The sequence below is a fragment of the Mustelus asterias genome, chromosome 1 (assembly GCF_964213995.1).
Source record: "Mustelus asterias chromosome 1, sMusAst1.hap1.1, whole genome shotgun sequence".
Taxonomy (NCBI): domain Eukaryota; kingdom Metazoa; phylum Chordata; class Chondrichthyes; order Carcharhiniformes; family Triakidae; genus Mustelus; species Mustelus asterias.
The window spans coordinates 172,188,732-172,204,793 of NC_135801.1; positions in this window are offsets into that span (position 1 = coordinate 172,188,732).

Consider the following 16,062-nt stretch of genomic DNA (forward strand, 5'->3'; position numbering starts at 1 on the left):
AGGGATAGCTCTGTAACTTTTGCCTAAACCAGAGCAGGAATTGAGCTGGGAGACTCATGTCAAGTCACCATTTATGATCTGGTTGATGTGAGAATTGCTGGTCATTTTTTTTTTTGAACCCATAAATAATATTTAGGCCTCAAATGAACAGAGACACTTTATTACCAGACAGATGATTGCACAGGAGTGATCGGGTTAAGCCCAAGCTGCGATTAATGTTTAGTAAATGCCTCTCTGGTCAAAAAACAATAAACAGCCATGATTGGTTTGTGCTTGCACTTGTCCAAGTTGATAATTGATTATTATGTTCGAATGGGGGACCTCAAACTGATTTGTCCCCTTGTTTCACTATAAAAATGCCCTGGAACATTTATAATAATGTGATATCCCTTTGTCTTTCTCCCTGTGGGAACCAGGGATGAATGGTAATGTTCTGTCAAAACAACATTTATAGCAATGTCAGTAAGTGCGTAAACAAAAGGACTAAATAAAGGCAATTCATTTCAATCCGGCGTCTGGGTTAATGTGTTATTTTGAGGCGGTAAAATGACTCAATTTCCTAATCCTTTCTTTTCCTCACCGTCCTCCAATTCCACACCGAAAGGCTGCGTTTGGAGTTCAGTCTGTAAATACAAGAGAATGGAAAGTGTTAATTTTACTTGTCAGGGTGAAATGGTGCTGAATGTGAAAAGAAATCCCCAGTGCTCCCTGGTATAAACCGAGAAAAATAAAAACGCATAAAACCTTTCGAAAAGCAAATAGACCCTAAAGTGCATGTGACAATGCTTCACAATGTGTTATTTAACGTGGAACTATCAGTGCAGGAACAGAGTGAGGAGGCTTGAGGGCAATGCCGGAATTAAGAGGAGCAAAAACAGAAAATGCTGGAAAATCTCAGCGGGTCTGACGGCATCTGTGCAGAGAGAATAGAGCCAACGTTTCGAATCTGGACGACCCTTCGTCAGAGCTCGAGAGGATAGATGCTCTGATGAAGGGTCATCCAGACCCGAGACATTGGCCGGAATTCTCCGGCCGTTCACGCCGGCGGGATTCTCCAGTCCCGCCGGCCGCGCACCCCCACCTGCAGGTTTCCCACTGGCGAGGGGTTACATCAATGGGAATTCCCATTGACAGTGGCAGGACCGGAATCCCACCGCGAGCAAACAACGTGCCACCTCCAGCCGGTGGGAAACTTGTGACTGGGAGGCCAGGGAATCTCATCCATTGGTTCTATTCTCTCTTCACAGATGCTGTCAGACCCGCTGAGATTTTCCAGCATTTTCTGTTTTTGTTTCAGATTCCAGCATCCGCAGTAATTTGCTTTTAGCCGCTTAAAGGAGTCTTGAATTCCTTCATTATGAAAAATGTTTGGTTGCGACATTTTGCGTGTTGCCATCGGGCTGAGTGAATGGTCACTTTTTGTTTAAAGTAAAAGTGGGAGTTTTCAACAATTATAAAATGTTAGGTGTGACGTCTGAAGATTTTTTATTATTCATTCGTGGGATGTGGGCATTGCTGGCAAGGCCAGCATTTATTGCCCATCCATAGATGCCCTTACTGACTGGCTTGTTCAGCCAGAGGGCAGTTGAGAGGCAACCTGTGGTGGGTGTGAATCTGAAGTCACATGTAGGCCAGGTGGGGACAGCAGATTTCCTTCCCTAAAGGGCATTAGTGAATCAGATGGGTTTTTCCAACAATCGGCAATGGTTTCATCGGTAGATTTTTAACTGCAGATATTTTTTATTAAATTCCATTTTGACCACCTGCCGTGACAGGATTCAAACCCAGGTCCTCAGAACATGAGCTGGGTTTCTGGATTAAAAGTCTAGTGATAATACCACTAGGCCATCGCCTTCCCTAATATCTACATGCAGCACTCGTGAGGGAGGAAGTGAACGATGTGACTGTGGGACTAATGACAGCTAACTGAAAACTTAGAGGCCAGAGTGGAAAGGAGCTGGAAGGAGAGAGAGGCTGAGAGCAATTCATACTCACAGGGAACGAGGTGAGAAATATTGGCAATCATAGTGCTGACAAAGAAGGGAGAAAAACTAAGGATTATCGTGCGAATAAAGAAGCTGAGATTGGTGAGAATGACGTGGAGATGCCGGCGTTGGACTGGGGTAAGCACAGTAAGAAGTCTCACAACACCAGGTTAAAGTCCAACAGGTTTATTTGGTAGCAAATACCATAAGCTTTCGGAGCACTGCCCCTTCGTCAGTGAGATAACCACTCCATCTGACGAAGGAGCAGCACGCTCCGAAAGCTTATGGTATTTGCTACCAAATAAACCTGTTGGACTTTAACCTGGTGTTGTGAGACTTCTTATTGGTGAGAATCACAGGACTGAGAGAGGATGAGACAGAGAATGAGGGAGTTAAATGGCTGAATCGCTGTGAAATCAGGTAGTCCACAGAGGTTGGGAGAATACGAGATAAGGGGGCTAAGAATTTCTTATTTCACTTCGCAGAAAAATATTTGCATGGAATCCCTTGTGAAATTATAACCACTTTCATTATCTCCATAAGTGCAGTTGCAATGGGCTGGATATTACATGGAGGGTAGATGGCTCACTCTCTTGGAAGTGAAGTCAATGTGGAGTTGACCCACTCCATGCTGACCCTGCCCCCCTCACAGCCACAAAACGCTGCGAGTGAGCTAAACCAGGACTCAGTGGGACTGCCTCCACTCCGGAACTGCCTGAGGGGAGGCAGTCCCAATTCAATTAGCAGGTAGTTCCATCAGTCCCAGCAGCACAGGGAGTGCATTAGTGGGCGACGCTGGGATTGCAAGAGGAGGAGGAAAAATATCCATGTGCCTCGAAAACAGGTTATTTCATTTTATTTATTTATTTATGAGTGTCACAAGTAGGCTTACATTAACACTGCAATGAATTTGCACCGTGTCGCTGCTGCGGAGCGGCACAGTGGTTAGCACTGCTGCCTCATAGCGTGAGGGACCCGGGTTCAATTCCAGCCTCGGGTCACTGTCTGTGTGGAGTTTGTACATTCTCCCCATGTCTGCATGGGTTTTCTCCGGGCACTCCGATTTCCTCCCTCAGTCCAAAATGACGTGCTGGTTAGATCCATTGGCCATGCTAAATTCTCCCTCAGTGTACCCAAACAGATACTGGAGTGTGGTGACTGGGGGAATTTCACAGTAACATAGAATCCATAGAATCCCTACAGTGCAGTAGGAGGCCATTCGGCCCATCGAGTCTGCACTGACTACAATCCCACCCAGGCCCCATTCCCGTAACCCCACACATTTACTCTACTAATCCCCTGACACTAGGGACAATTTAGCATGGCCAATCCACCTAAATTTTAAAATTGGGCTGCCCACTCCTGTTCAACTGTCCATGCCAAACATTTTATGCCACAGGCAGCATATTATCAAAGTCAACTGGCTTGTAGCTCAATATCTTTGCACATTATGGTCAGAGGAGTTCCCATGCCCAGAAAAAGACTGAAAATTGGATGGCTGACAACTCAAATGTGTGCCTTTGTATCATTATAAAAACATAACATGGTGGCAACACCACAATTAATTGTGTGAGAAGTGGAATATCAATCACACTACTTCTTCTCCTCATTACCTTAGACCAAACGGCCTAATTGAACATATGATTCCCACAGTGAAGTCACTGATTTGAGAATCAGTGACTAGGGAATGCGATGGCCTTGTGGCATTATCACTAGACTATTAATCCAGGAACTCAGCTAATGTTCTGGGGACCCGAGTTCAAATCCTGCCATAGCAGGTGGTGGAGTTTGAATTCAATAAAAAATATCTGGAATCATATCTACTGATGACTCTGAAACCAGAGTCGACTGTTGTAAAAACCCTTCTGGTTCACTAATGTCCTTTAGGGAACATAAAATGTAGGAGCAAGAGTAGATCATCTGGCCCCTTGAGCCTGCTCCGCCATTCAATAAGATCATGGCTGACCTTTTCATGGACTCAGCTCCACTTACCTGCCCACTCACCATAACCCTTAATTCCTTTACTGTTCAAAAATTTATCTATCCATGCCTTAAAAACATTCAATGAGGTAGCCTCAACTGCTTCACTGGGCAGGGAATTCCACAGATTCAATCGTTTGTGTGAACTCAGTCCTAAGTCTGTTTCCCTTTATTTTGAGGCTATGCCCCCGAGTTCTAGTTTCACCCGCCAGTGGAAACAACTTCCCTGCTTCTATCTTATCTATTCCCTTCATAATCTTATATGTTTCTAGAAGATCTCCCCTCATTCTTCTGAATTCCAATGAGTATGACCCCGGTCTACTCAGTCTCTCCTCATAAGCCAACCCTCTCAACTGCGGAATCAACCTCGTGAATCTCCTCTGCACTCCCTCCAGTGCCAGTATATCCTTTCTCAAGTAAGACCAAAACTGTACACGGTACTCCAGGTTGGCCTCACCAGTACCTTATACAGCTGCAATATAACCTCGCTGTTTTTAAATTCCATCCCTCTAGCAATGAAGGACAAAATTCAATTTGCCTTCTTAATTACCTGCTGCACCTGCAAACCAACTCCTTGAGATTCCTGCACAAGGACACCCAGGTCCCTCTGCACAGCAGCATGCTGCAATTTTTTACCATTTAAATAATAGTCCATTTTGCTGTTATTTCTACCAAAATGGATGATCTCACATTTACCAACATTGTACTCCATCTGCCAGACCCTCACCCACTCACTTAGATTATCTATATCCATTTGCAGACTTCCAGCATTCTCTGCACATTTTGCTCTGCCACCCATCTTAGTGTCTTCGGCAAATTTTGACATACTACACTTGGTCCTCAACTGCAAATCATCTATGCAAATCGTAAACAATTGCGATCTCAACACTGATCCCTGAGGCACACCACTAGTCACTGATCGCCAACCAGAAAAACACCCATTTACCCCCACTCTTTGCTTTCTGTTAGTTAACCAATCCTCTATCCATGCTAATACATCACCTGTAACACCGTGCACCTTTATCTTATGTAGCAGCCTTTGGTGTGGCACCTTGTCAAATGCCTTCTGGAAATCCAGATATACCACATCCACAGGTTCCCCATTGTCCACTGCACATGTAATGTTCTCAAAGAATTCCACCAAATTAGTCAAACATGACCTTCCCTTCATGAACCCATGCTGCATCTTACCAATGGGACAATTTATATCCAGATGTCTCGCTATTTCTTCCTTGATGATAGATTCAAGCATTTTCCCTACTGTAGAAGTTAAGCTAACCGGCCTATAGTTACCCGCCTTCTGTCTACCTCCCTTTTTAAACAGTGGCGTCACATTTGCTGTTTTCCAATCTGCAGGAACCACCCCACAGTCCAGCAAATTTTGGTAAATTACCACTAATGCATTTGCTATTTCTCCTGCCATCTCTTTTAGTACCCTGGGATGCATTCCATCAGGACCAGGAAACTTGTCTTCCTTTAGCCCCATTAACTTGTCCAACACGTCCTCTTTCGTGATAATGATAGTTTCTAGGTTCTCACCTGCCATAGCCTTCCTGTCATCAATTTTTGGCATTTTATTTGTGTCTTCCACTGTGAAGACCGACACAAAATACCTGGAAATCTGCCGTCCTTACCCAGTCCGGCCTACATGTGACTCCAGAGGCACAGCAATGTGGTTGACTCTCAACTACTCTCGGGCAACTGGGGATGGGCAATAAATGCTGGCCAGCCAGCGACGCCCCATGTCCCACGAATGAATAAAAGATAAATGTCGACAGACCAAACGAGATCTCCACATTGCAATGTTACATCTGAGAGCGACATGTTTAAATTCAATCACTGACAGAGCTCACGTTTGGCAAACCAGTGTGTACCAATTTACCTGCTCTTAAGGGCGGCACGGTAGCACAGTGGTTAGCACTGCTGCTTCACAGCTCCAGGGTCCCGGGTTCGATTCCCGGCTCGGGTCACTGTCTGTGTGGAGTTTGCACATTCTCCTCGTGTCTGCGTGGGTTTCCTCCGGGTGCTCCGGTTTCCTCCCACAGTCCAAAGATGTGTGGGTTAGGTTGATTGGCCAGGTTAAAAATTGCCCCTTAGAGTCGGGTAAATATGTGGGGGTAGGGCCTGGGTGGGATTGTGGTCGGTGCAGACTCGATGGGCCGAATGGCCTCCTTCTGCACTGTAGGGTTTCTATGATTTCTATGATTACCCTTTCTACTCTGTCAGAAATGATAGAGCAACTTTTAAAACTGCAAGAAAGGAAGGCCAATGTGTACAATGTAAATGCAGCTACAGAATTACCAAGTTTACAGTTGGGCAAAAAAAATCACATCCAGGATCCCACAGAAGGTACGTGGCAATCAGCCAAAGTGTCAAAGATTTGTTTGGAACCAAGATCCCATGAAGTCATTGCATGCAATGGTGAGGTGTAACCAAGGAGAAATCAAACATAGAACAGTACAGCACAGAACAGGCCCTTCGGCCCACGATGTTGTGCCGAGCTTTATCTGAAACCAAGATCAAGCTATCCCACTCCCTATCATCCTGGTGTGCTCCATGTGCCTATCCAATAACCGCTTAAATGTTTCTAAAGTGTCTGACTCCACTATCACTGCAGGCAGTCCATTCCACACCCCAACCACTCTCTGCGTAAAGAACCTACCTCTGATATCCGTCCTGTATCTCCCACCACGAACCCTATAGTTATGCCCCCTTGTAATAGCTCCATCCACCCGAGGAAATAGTCAGATCCATTCTAACTCCTCAACAACCTGACAGTCCTATTGCATCAAGGATAAGATTCCAGATACAACCAGAAGCAGCATCCAAGAATGACAATCCCACAGATAACTGAGAGCAATTAAAGACACCTCCAGACAAGGTTATCATTGTGAGCAGATTACCTCTACACTTTAGTGGCTCATAAATTCACCTGTTCTATACATGCATCTAATAGTAACTGAATATGAACATGTACTGTAAATAGTTATCCAACTTTGGAAGGGGGAAGGTAACTTAAAAAAGAAAGGGGGATGTTGTAATATGCCTGTAAGGAATAGCAGCATCACATTGCTAGAAGGGAAATGGGCTATGCGATCCAGTCTCGGTTTCACATTGATCTGTGAGCAGAACACAGCATGCACACCTCTGCTGCTGATGTCTTCAAACTTCTATCTCTATACATCTGATCTCATGTGCCTAGACGCAATACATGAACTAATAACATGTTTGCACAATCGCTTATAAATGATTAGTGCCTTTCTCTCATTGTAAAAATATGACAGATTCTATCTTCGGGGGCTGTCTTTGCCCATCAGAGTTGACCCTCCTCCCAAGATAGAACTTTCCTTTCTTCCTACCAACCCACAGCCTTGAACTCAACCCCCAACTCTGATAGCCTCTCTGACTTGCCCAAGACCCTGTACTGTTTCTGAGGATCCTTGGGCTTTCTCCTTTCTCTTTTTGCAGTCTCCACAGCACCTAATAATGCACTCTTGGTGCTATGAGACTTATAAAGGTGCCGGCTAACTCGATTAGCCAACAGATCTTGAGACTGGGACTTCCTGTCCAGTGAGGGACAGCAGTGCTTGTTTAGCCCACATGCAGTGTGTTCTAGCTGCAGGCCCAACCAGCGTGAGTTGGGTTGGCACCAAACCATCTTTGCTTCTGGGTGGTGGGGAGTGCCCAGCAGACTGATCCCCCATCTCTGTATTATTCAATCCAATGTGTAGCACGCAGGCTGTGAGATTGACAAGGGGATCCTAAAGTAAAGTAAAGTTTATTAGTCACAAGTAAGGCATACATTAACAGTGCATTACTGTGAAATTCCCCTAGTCGCCACACTCTGGCACCTGTTCAGGTCAATGCACCTAACCAGCACGTCTTTCAGACTGTGAGAGGAAACTGGAGCACCCGGAGGAAACCCACGCAGACATGGGGAGAATGTCTAAACTCCACACAGACAGTGGCCCAAGCTGGGAATCGAACCTGGGTCCCTGGCACTGTGAAGCAACAGTGCTAACCACTGTGCCACCGTGCCGCCCCGATCTTATTGGAATCAGAGGGGCCTGTCTTTGTCTGCTTGCTTCCCTTTCTTCTGAAGGAATGATAGCCACAACCAGAGACACGAGGATACGTTTTGAGTGTTCTCCACACACACAGTGCCATGAAGATGTCTGCAAACAAGCCGGCTGTCCTCATGAATCACCATGGGCTTCCATTTTGTCAATATGCAACTGGTGCATGATCACCCACAATGCATCATGCAGATCAGGTGACAAATTTCCTGAAAGCCGCCATGATTCCTTGATAATGCTTAACCCTCCATTGCCTAACCCTCCTACCATTCCCAACCCACTCACACTGCACAGCAAGTGAGGGGCTGGCTGGTTGGTGACGAGGGCTATTCCCCTGGACATTCCAAACTCCTTTTTTCCCAAATTCTTTTCATAATCCGCCCTGTTTTCGTGCAGCTACAGAGGAGGTTACATCCTGCATGCCTTTGCTTTGTTGACTAATTTTGAATATTGTTCTAGAAACTCATTTTGAACATCGATTGGCAGAAAATGGATGTTTGAGTTGAAATGTTGTCAACCGACAAAGGGAATAAGCCGCTCGGTTAATGTGCAGATTTTGCTTGTGTCAGACATCGTTTGTTAGATTTTCTGACTGCAGATTGGAAAATCCCCAAAGTGCCAGATGTGTTGACGAAGGTTGATGAATCAATTGTCAACACAGGATTAGTCATCAAGCATCGATTAAATGTAAACGCTCTGAAAAAATATTTTTCTTGCTCATCAACTGGACCTCTCTGGCAAACTGATGGGCTGATTTTAAACCCCTTTCACCCAACCGCCCCTCCTCTGTGCTGGATGAGAAGAGACTCTGCAGGATTTCAAACTAGAACAGCATGGTTTTCATCCAGTTAGGGTGGCATGGTGGCACAGCGGTCAGCACTGCTGCCTCACAGCGCCAGGGACCCGGGTTCGATTCCTAGCTTGGGTCACTGTCTGTGCTGAGTCTGCATGTTCTCCCCGTGTCTGTGTGGGTTTCCTCCGGGTGCTCCAGTTTCCTCCCACAGTCCGAAAGAAGTACTAGTTAGGTGCATTGGCCATGCTAAATTCTCCCTCGGTGTACCCAAACAGGTGTCGGAGTGTGGCAACTAGGGAATTTTCACAGTAACTTCATTGCAGTGTTAATGTAAGCTTACTTGTAACACTAAAAATAAACTTTACTTTAAAGAACTTTAATTCACACACTGCGTTATTTTAACAGATGTAGCATTTTTTGCCACAGGCAGGCAAAGCCCTCATAACTATGTAAAAATCAAGCCCAACAATGTAATTAGGACACTAATATGATATTAATATGCAGGTGCATGTTTTGGTCACCACTGCCAGTTTTACGTGGAACCCTACAAGAGCTGGCCCAGAGAGGACCCCAAGAAGGACGATTCAAAAAATAATGTTGTGATGTTTCCTTGGGCTTCCACCGCCCTCAACTTCACACCCTCCCCAAATATTTGATCCCCACAAAGATGCACACACCTAGCTGCTGAGAGGGATGCCCGCAAGTTCCCAGCTGTGGCCTCTTGCCATCCCGTATCCCAGTTGCAATAATACCCAAGGTCTTTTCCCCAAGATAGGGGAGTCCAAAACTAGAGAGCTTAGGTTTCATAGAACATAGAACAGTACAGCACAGAACAGGCCCTTCGGCCCACGATGTTGTGCCGAGCTTTGTCTGAAACCCAGATCAAGCTATTTCCTCCCTATCATCCCGAAGTACTCCATGTGCCTATCCAATAGCTTCTTAAATGTTCCTAAGGTTACTGACTCCACCATCCCTGCAGGCAGTCCATTCCACACCCCAACCACTCTCTGAGTAAAAAACCTACCTCGGACATCCTTCCTATATCTCCCACCATGAACCCTATAGTTATGCCCCCTAGTTACCACTCCATTCACCCGAGGAAATAGTATTTGAACGTTCACTCTATCTATCCCCCTCATCATCTTATAAACCTCTATCAAGTCTCCTCTCAACCTCCTCCGCTCCAAAGAGAAAAGCCCAAGTTCCCTCAACCTTTCCTCATAAGACCTACCCTCCAAACCAGGCAGCATCCTGGTAAATCTCCTTTGCACTCTTTCCAGTGTCTCCACATCCTTCTTGTAGTGAGGTGACCAGAACTGCACACAATATTCCAAATGTGGTCTCACCAAGGTCCTGTACAGTTGCAGCATAACCCCACGGCTCTTAAACTCAAACCCCCTGTTAATGAACGCCAACACACTATAGGCCTTCTTCACGGTTCTATCCACTTGAGTGGCAACCTTCAGAGATCTATGGATATGAACCCCAAGATCTCTCTGTTCCTCCACATTCTTCAGAACCCTACCTTTGACCCTGTAATCCACATTTAAATTTGTCCTACCAAAATGAATCACCTCGCATTTGTCAGGGTTAAACTCCATTTGCCATTTTTCAGCCCAGCTCTGCATCCTATCTATATCTCTTTGCAGCCTACAACAGCCCTCCACCTCATCCACTACTCCACCAATCTTGGTGTCATCAGCAAATTTACTGATCCACCCTTCAGCCCCCTCCTCCAAGTCATTTATAAAAATTACAAATAGCAGAGGACCAAGCACTGATCCCTGTGGCACTCCGCTGGTAACCGGTTTCCAGTCCGAAAAATTTCCATCGACCACCACCCTCTGTCTTCTGTTAGATAGCCAGTTACCTATCCAATCGGCCAAACTTCCCTCTATCCCACACATCCTTACTTTCTTCATAAGCCGACCGTGGGGGACTTTATCAAACGCCTTACTAAAATCTATGTATATGACATCAACTGCACTACCTTCATCTACACACTTAGTTACCTCCTCAAAAAATTCTATCAAATTTGTGAGGCAAGACTTGCCCTTCACAAATCCATGCTGACTATCCCGGATTAAGCTGCATCTTTCTAAATGGTCGTAAATCCTATCCCTAAGGACCTTTTCCATCAACTTACCGACCATCGAAGTAAGACTAACCGGCCTATAATTACCAGGGTCATTTCTATTCCTTTTCTTAAACAGAGGAACAACATTCGCCACTCTCCAGTCCTCTGGCACCACCCCCGTGGACAGTGAGGACCCAAAGATCAATGCCAAAGGCTCTGCTATCTCATCCCTTGCCTCCCAAAGAATCCTAGGATATATTTCATCAGGCCCAGGGGACTTATCAACTTTCAGTTTATTCAAAATTGCTAGTACATCTTCCCTCCGAACATCTACTTCCTCCAGCCTATCAGCGTGTGACACCCTCTCTTCCTCAAAAACATGGCCCCTCTCCTTGGTGAACACCGAAGAAAAGTATTCATTCATTACCTCTCCTATCTCTTCTGGCTCCATGCACAAATTCCCACTGCCGTCTTTGACTGGCCCCAACCTCACCCTGGTCATTCTTTTATTCCTCACATAAGAGTAAAAAGCCTTGGGGTTTTCCTTGATCCGACCCGCCAAGGACTTCTCATGCCCCCTCCTAGCTCTCCTAAGCCCCTTTTTCAGGTTGAGAGGGGAAAATTTAAAAGGGACCTGAGGGGAAGAATTTTAACACAGAGGGTGGTGCGTATCTGGAAGGAGCTGCCAGAGGAGGCGGATACACTTACAACATTTAAAAGACATTTGGACAGGTACATGGATAGGAAAGCTTCAGAGGGATATGGGCAAAACACAGGCAAATGGGACTAGTTCAGTTTAGGAAAACTGGTTGGCGTGGACGAGTTGGGCTGAAGGTCCTGTTCCAATGCTGCATATCTTTATGACTCTATGACACACTCCCCAGGGTACAATTTCCAGAATCAGGCAGGAGCCTCGCCGGCAAGGTGGAAATCAGACCTCTCTAGGTTTAAAATGGCACCCCTCCAGCAGGATCAAGAGGGCTTGTCATTCAACACGCATTCCCCCCTCCACCTCCCCATAAAGCTGAATTCATGCCCCAAGTTAGAATCCAGCCTCAACAAACCTTTATTACTGACCGCACATAAATCGGAAGCTTTTTTAAAGTGGCATCTACAATGTGCCAACTTCTGATTGGACAAGAACCTGTCAACTCTCCTCTGCTTCCTTCTCCAACATTGAAAATAATATCGGGTGGAATTTTCCTCCCACTCCGGGGCAGGTTTCAGAGTGCTGGGAGGCACTCACTCTCAGCAAGATCTTATGGTCCCACCATTGTTACTGTTGAACCCACGGTGGGGGCGCACCATTGACAGAACTGGAATATCCTGCCTGTATAGACGGCAGCAAGTTTTCAGCGATTATTTATTAAGGTTGTGGAGATTGAGGGATGCAGTAAGTCAACACGCTCCTTGTTTAACTTTATGACCTGCATTCTATCCTCCACAAACTCCACTGCCCATCTCCTAACTCACACCAACACCCGTTCTCTCACCATCTCTGCATTTCATAGAATCATAGAATCATAAAATCATAGAATCCCTATAGAGCAGAAGGAAGCCATTTGGCCCATCGAGTCTGCACTGACCACAACCTCACCCAGATCTTATCCTCATAACCCCACATATTTACCCTGTTAAACCCCCTGACACTAAGGGTCAATTTAGCATTGCTAATCAACCGAATCCGCACATCTTTAGACCGTGGGAGGAAACCGGAGCACCCAGAGGAAACCCACGTAGACATGGGGAGAATGTGCAAACTCCACACAGTTTGTTGACCTGCATTGTCTATCTTGGTCAAATCCTTCTATGGATTCACCCCTTCTCATCGATGTAAACTCCTCCAGCGCTGGAGGAATTATGAAAATTGTGATCGGAGAGCCTGAGCTGTCAGGCAAACAATGAGCATACATAATGAAGCTTAGCTGAGAGCCCAGACAACCATTAGAGTATGAAAACAGCTGTTCCTCAGAGAAAACATTATTTGAGTAACAGCTCAAGCTGGCTGATCCCTTCTGTTAACTTCACAATGTTTGTTTACACAATGCTAAGTGGTTTCAAGGGTTTGTGGTTTTGTTATTGGCTTGGATGATTGACACTTTTATTAGCCAGCAGTAAAATGAGTTCTTTTTCAACATAAGAGCCATGAATGAATTACCGTTTAAAGCTTTTACTTACACATCCTAATGTCATTACAGAGGTCAGTGAATGTAGCCCGATCCATCACGCAAACCAGTCTCCCATCCATTGACTCTGTCAACACTTCCCGCTGCCTCGGCAAAGCAGCCAGCATAATGCACCCCATGCACCCCAAACATTCTCTCTTCCACCTCCTTCCGTCAGGAAAAAGATACAAAAGTCTGACGTCACATACCAACCGATTCAAGAACAGCTTCTTCCCTGCTGCTGTCAGAGTTTTGATGGATGTACCTTGCATTAAGTTGATTTTTCTCTACACCCAAGCTATGACTATAACACTATATTCTGCACTCTCTCGTTTCCTTCTCTATGAATGGTATGTTTTGTCTGTATAGCGCGCAAGAAACAATACTTTTCACTGTATGTTAATACATGTGACAATAATAAATCAAATCAAATCAAAGAATTTATTGTTTCCAGACAGAGTGTAGCGTGGACCAATGAGCATTGTTTTTATTCGTTCGTGGGACCTGGGCATCATTGGCTGGCCAGCATTTGTTGCCCATCCCTAGTTGCCTTGGAGGGCAATTGAGAGTCAACCACATTGCTGTGGTTCTGGAGTCACATGTAGGCCAGACCAGGTAGGGACGGCAGATTTCCTTCCCTAAAGGACATTAGTCTAGATGCGTTTTTCCGGCAATCAACAATGGTTTCATTGTCATCATTAGACTTCTAATTCCAGATACTTTTTATTGAATTCAAATTCCACCATCTGCCTCGGCGAAGTTCGAACCCAAGTTCCCAGAGCATTAGCTGAGTTTCTGGATTCACAGACTAGCGATAATACCACTAGGCCATCACCTCCCAATGAAAGCATGAATGTGCCATCGCCCCGCATTGGGGCAAGAGGAGCCATGGGGGGGGTGCAAAGGCAGAGCTTGGCATGAGGGGCTGTAAGGGGTGAGTCTGGGGCATGAACTTGCCTTTTAAAAGGTTCCCGCATGCACATTACGGTTCCCTTTACTTAGGAGCCATGAACCCGGATTCTTTAAAAACCTGCCTGAGCGGCATGCTGGCACAGTGGTTAGCACTGCTGCCTCACAGTGCCAGGGACCTGGGTTCGATTCCCAGCTTGGGTCACAGTCTGTGTGGATTTGCACATTCTCCCCGTGTCTGCGTGGGTTTCCTCCGGGTGCTCCGGTTTCCTCCCACAGTCTGAAAGATGTGCTGGTTAGGGTGCATTGACCCGAACAGGTGCCAGAGTGTGGCGATTAGGGAAATTTCACAGTAACTTCATATAGTGTTAATATAAGTCTTACTTGTGACTAATAAATAAACTTTAATTGACTCCATGAAAATTGCAGAGGAGTTGGTCGTATCTATTTCCTCAGTGGAGACAGCCAGGACATTCGCGCCAAATACTCCCAAAATTTAGATAGCCCAGGAAAGGGATCAGGAATCCCAGAATCGGAACACACTTGCCATTTTTAAAGGGCTCCAGTATTCAACCCATCTCAGTGAAAATCCAGGCCTGTGTTGAATTTTGATTGATAATGCTTACTGTGTTACAGGCATTAAAAAATGCAAGTTTGCTGTTGTTGTTGTGTAGGAATCCAGTCTGGATTGAAAACCCCTTCACTCTCTGTAAGGATGCAAGTACATCAAGGCTGAGCCAGTATCAATCCTGACTATCAGTGTAGATGGAGCATCAGTCTGCTGCCACGTTTGTTAGTTGGCTTATTAGCAATTCACACAATTAGATTTCATGGAAATGTCCATGAAAAATAATGAGGTATTTCCTAAGGCCCAGCTCTTTCAGCTGAGTTGAAGGAGTTTTATCTGCAACTGACAATGCGGGTTAGGTGCATTGGCCATGCTAAATTGCCACTTAGTGTCCTGGGATGCGTAGGTTAGAGGGATTAGCGAGGTAAATATGTGGGGATACGGGTATAGGGCCTGGGTGGGATTGTTGCTGGTGCAGACTCGATGGGCTGAATGGCCTCTTTCTGCACTGTAGGGATTCTATGGTTCTATGATTTGTCCAATTCTAGCCTTTATGTACCTAGGAAATTTATCGCAGCCCCACCTTCAGCTACCGAGAAGGCCTAGGGAGTGAATGGGGATACAGACCGAATCTCACTTCAAGTAATTCAGCAATGCCTATTTGTAGAATGAGTTGATGCATTTTTTAGCAGTAAAGATGAGTCTTGCATTGTTCCATTGGGAGGCATAGATATCCTGTAGAAAAAGAGTATTTTATTTTTATACGTGTTGCTGAGTTAGTCCAATGGTTAAAATATCACTGAGCATGTTTCAGTGGAGCACTGCAAAGCGCCACTCAACCCGACACCTATAGCTAAAGATACAACCACCTTGAGACAAAGAATATGTAAGATTATTATGGGCAAACCCCTTTGGAAAATCCTCTCTGCAGGATAATTGTAAGTTCAGCCGGCAATCGGTTACAAGGACATAATTAGAATAAGATGTCATGATGACACCATTAACTACCAGCGTGCAGTGAGAACAGTTATTAGACATCAACAAGCGTCCAAGACTGAGTTAAATTTACTTGAACATGCTTGCGTTTCATATGTGGGAAGGGCGACACGGTGGCACAGTGGTTAGCACTGCTACCTCACAGCGCTTAGCACTGCTACCTCACAGCGCTAGGGACCTGGGTTCGATTCTCAGCTTGGGTCACTGTCTATGCGGAGTCTGCATGTTCTTCCTGTGTTTGCGTGGGTTTCCTCCGGATGCTCCGGTTTCCTCCCACAGTCCGAAAGACGTGCTGGTTAGATGCATTGGCCATGCTCAATTCTCCCTCAGTGTAACCGAACGGACGCTGCAGTGTGGCGACTAGGGGATTTTCACAGTAAGTTCATTGCAGCGTTAATGTAAGCCTACTTGTGACACTACGAAGTAAACTAAAATAAGTAGTTTTAGATAGTAAAGTTTGTTTTCATTTTGTAGTGTTAAACCCTGGACGTATGTTAGACAGTTTCTGAAGGT